The sequence below is a fragment of the Etheostoma spectabile genome, chromosome 11, assembly GCF_008692095.1.
Source record: "Etheostoma spectabile isolate EspeVRDwgs_2016 chromosome 11, UIUC_Espe_1.0, whole genome shotgun sequence".
In the NCBI taxonomy this organism is placed as follows: Eukaryota; Metazoa; Chordata; class Actinopteri; order Perciformes; family Percidae; genus Etheostoma; species Etheostoma spectabile.
The window spans coordinates 21617950-21622080 of record NC_045743.1 but is presented as its reverse complement, the minus strand read 5'-3'; the positions used below and the strand labels follow the sequence as shown (position 1 = coordinate 21622080).

Here is a 4131-nt window from a genome sequence, read left to right as displayed (position 1 = left end):
TCCATATTTCTGATATAAAACACTGTAAAAGGGGTCAATTTGACCCGAGGGGAACACAAGGGTTAAAAGAAAAATGCCACAGGTTATAGATTTAATGTGTCCGATGTGTCAATTTTTGTCCACTGGACACAACTGTTGCTGAAGAATAAAGAAAGAAATGTCAGCAGGAGCCGAGGCCCCGTATCATGACAGGTTAACCATCAAGTGTACATTCATTAGGTTAATGTGCTTACAACTGCATACATTAGACCAATTAGCTTGTTAAAATATGCTAATGGGGACTGCGGTTCAGGCGGTTGCTGTCACCCAGCCATATGTGCTCTGAGCAACCTCAGCAGACGACGCTAACAGCGGGGGGGTGCAGCAGTTCAGAGGAGCGCTAATTACATAAAAACGCTAGTATGCCTGTTATCTTATCGTTGCGTCTCTCCCAATTACCCCCCTCTTCCCTTTCCTGTCTGGTTCACCCCCCCCCCCCCAAACCGTCCCGATTCCGTTTGACTTCATTGTTTCCAATTCTCGCCCTCAGTCACTCTCTAACTCTGGGAAAATATCTGAGTAATAATAGTGTGGGCGAGGGTGGGTAACTTGTTGTCTAGTGCACAGAGGGGCACTGAGGGCGGCATAAAGTTCTCCCCCCCCCCCCCCCCCCCCCCACACACACACACACACCCCACCCCCATCCGTCTCTGGCCTGTTCACCCTCACTCTGTTGCACTTACCAACTTTCACAGGCTGTAAAAAAAATAATTGCTGCCCTAAGGGGGGGGGGGGGGGGGGAGAAAAAAAAGCTCAGTCCAGCACAGAGAGCGAGTGTGCGTCGCTCGGCTGTGAGCGCGCCAGCGTGACCCGCGCCGCCAGATAGCGTCGGTAAAGGGGGCCCCGCCGAGAGGAATGCGCTCCGTGTTTATTTGCGGCCCTGATCCTCTTGTATTTCTGTCCCTGTTCAAAGGACCTCATCGTGCCGCCATGCTCCATTGCAGACCAATAACACAGCAAGGGGGAAGGCGGGGGGGGGGGCTGTCGGGCTCGCCACAGGAAGCAGAGAGCAAGAGGAGAGGCAGGCAAGCATGACTCAGTCAAGGAAAGCTCCCTTGAAAAGGAGGTGTGGTGTGTGTGTGTGTGTGTGTGTGTGTGTGTGTGTGTGTGTGTGTGTGTGTGTGTGTGTGTGTGTGTGTGTGTGTGTGTGTGAGAATGAAAGGCCTTTAGCCAATCTGCTGATCCCATCCTTTCACCCTGTGTTGTGCTTTCCGTTATGCACACCTGAGACACCTGTTGGACTCGACTTTCCCATGTGTTTTCTGAAAATTATGTTTAAACTAGGGCTGCCCAATAGATCTTTATTTATCTATTTTTTTTAATCGTCATTGCTTTATCAACTTGCGCAATATACATCACCAAAGGCTGTAACATATGGCAAAAGACACTAAGATCTTTTGTTCTAGTTGAAAGAAAATATCAGTAGAAAACTGAAACACCGTTCTCTATTATATTCAACTCAATTTCAACTTTATACAATAACTGAACTGTTATGGTTTGCTGTTTTGTTATATATTCCGTCCTTGTGATTGTTATTTTTTGGTCTTGTATATGTTTTAGTCCTTGTGGTTTCTGTCTTGTGGTCTCTTGTGAGTGTCTGTATGTTCTTTTTCCTGTTTTATTTTGATAGTCTGGTTTTCTGTGCTGTTTTGTGTTTAGTTTTACTTCCTGGGATTACCTGATGTCTTCCACTTGTCTCCCCGCCCCTGTGTCACCCGCCTCTTGTTACCATGGTTACCCTCTGTAGTTCGTCCTGGTGTCAGGTCATTGTTGTGTTTTTGTGTGTCAGGTCTCTTTTGTGTTCTACGCTGCCTTCTCACACTTGGACTTTATTTTTTGGTTACTTGTTTTGGCCTGCTTGTTTCCTGGACTCCTTTTGGTTTTTGCGCATTTTTTAGTTCTTTCTGCCTTTCGTTTTGGGTCCGCCATTCTCCAGCCACTCTTAACAGGAACATTGAAAGCAGCGGACAGGGAGAACTGGGTAAACTTTAACATCTGTTTAGTATTATTGTCATCACAATATTCAGCAATGTTACAGCACATATTTCCCTCACAACATGCAGCCCTAGTTAAATCAATCTCTTGTGCGAATTACTCTTAAAAGCACCTTGGTGGAATGGACTGAACAATGAAATCAAAAAGAGGCTGCCAACGGGACAGTTAATGCAATAGCTGATGTCTAACTAGACTTATTTCTTCACAGTGTGAAGGATAAATATATTTTTTCAGCATTTGCATATGATGTGATCACTTTATGCAAGTCATTACTGTGCCTACTGCTGTTAACTAAACAATGGCATTGACTGCATTGTGGGCTCACATTGTCTGACCCTCCTCCACAGTGCTGGGGTCAGGGTTTATTGGCATTTCTTTAAACCAATTGCAATCACCTTGGGCGGAGAAACAGCGCCTCTAGCCTCAGGAAGGAAGTTGTTTTGGTGGAACATGTGTACGTTCAAAGTAGTTTTAGTCATCAACAGAAAACTCCGATTGGACAGATAGTCTAGCTAGCTGTCTGGATTTACCCTGCAGAGATCTGAGGACCAGGTAACCATAGTCCTCAGATTGGACAGATGGTCTAGCTAGCTGTCTGGATTTACCCTGCAGAGATCTGAGGACCAGGTAACTATAGTCCTCAGATTGGACAGATAGTCTAGCTAGCTGTCTGGATTTACCCTGCAGAAATCTAAGGACCAGGTAACCATAGTCCTCAGATTGGACAGATAGTCTAGCTAGCTGTCTGGATTTACCCTGCAGAGATCTGAGGACCAGGTAACCATAGTCCACCGGAGGTTTGAACGCCTACAAAAAAAAGCGGAAGGGGACGGACATGCGGCAAAAAAGAGGGACATCCGGTGTAATTTTGGGCAGCACCTGAACAATCCCAGAAACGTACGCAGTATGGACTTACTACATAGTAACCTTTATTTCCTTCCATGGAGCTAGACACTTGTAGACAGGCACATTTGCACTGAACTCCATCTGTGGCTGTGTGTTATGTGTAAAGAGCACTGTGTACCGGTGATGGCCAAGTTACTTCCAAAATGTAATAGATTATAGATTACTAGTCACCAGTCATTTGAGAGTAATTAGCTACATTATAATATTACTGTCTCGGAATTGTAATGCGTAACACTACTATCTTATAACCTTTGAGTTACTTTCACCAAAATAACAGCAGAAGTTTGACATGGCAGCTTCCCCACCCCACTCCTCGTTATGCACAATAATACATCATTAATACATCATTCATAATATTTTGTCGAATAAGTATGAATATGCAAATGAGCTGAAGTTATAAAATTAGAGAAGTAAAAAGTCAAAAACACGGTTGGAACTCACGTTACTGAGGTTGTAAAGAGTATAACATTGCCAAAATGTAAATAGTAATGCTTATATTACTGCGTTACAGCAAAAAGGAATACATTACTGTAATTGTGTTACTCCCAACACTGCTGTGTGCATCACTGTTCCTGTGTAACACTGAATCAACGGACCAGCCAGCGAGGAAATACTGCAGTATGAGTGTTATTGAGCTCAGCAAGACTCAAACCGAAAAGCAGTTCTACTTTAGCTGAAGCATGCCGTGCTGTTAAATGGTTATTACCAGTCTCATAGCAACAGCCGGAGCCTTGATGATGGCCCCTCTGAAACATCTGCTGAGCGCTGCTGGCTAGGAGAGAGAGAGGTGCTCTGCAGACTGGAGGGCCCGCGGAGGCAGCAAAAAGCAAATATCTTCTACCTCGGAGCGGCTCACACAGGAGCACGCACGAGGACATGTGGCACTGTTGTCTTAGTTGTTTCCTACTCTTCACTTTTTTTTTATTGTCTAACAGTATCTCTTAACCCAAAGTTTGGTTGTGCTGGCGGCTAACGTAACTGAAAAGCTCTTTTCATCCCTTTCTCAGTGTTTTTAATCTTTTCGTAAAATGTCAAGTCTAACTCGCAGCCATTTTTACAGATTTAATTAAAGGTCTCTTGTTCAAAAAAGTGATTAAATAGTGATTTCTGAGTAAGAAGCAGGTCTAGGTTCAATAAGTGTCAAAACGTTCAGTCTAAGGAAAAATGCAAAGTGAACCGTGCCTTTAAATA

General features: G+C 44.3%; 1 long non-coding RNA gene across 1 annotated transcript in view; it reads left to right on the top strand.

The window, feature by feature from the left end:
* The window catches only part of LOC116698096 (uncharacterized), a 21243-nt gene extending 17507 nt beyond the window's left edge, over positions 1-3736 (top strand). Inside the window, exon 3 of the long non-coding RNA XR_004334112.1 lies at positions 3726-3736. This is a non-coding gene — a long non-coding RNA (uncharacterized LOC116698096). The remainder of the gene's footprint in view (positions 1-3725) is intronic.
* Positions 3737-4131: the final 395 nt, after the last annotated feature.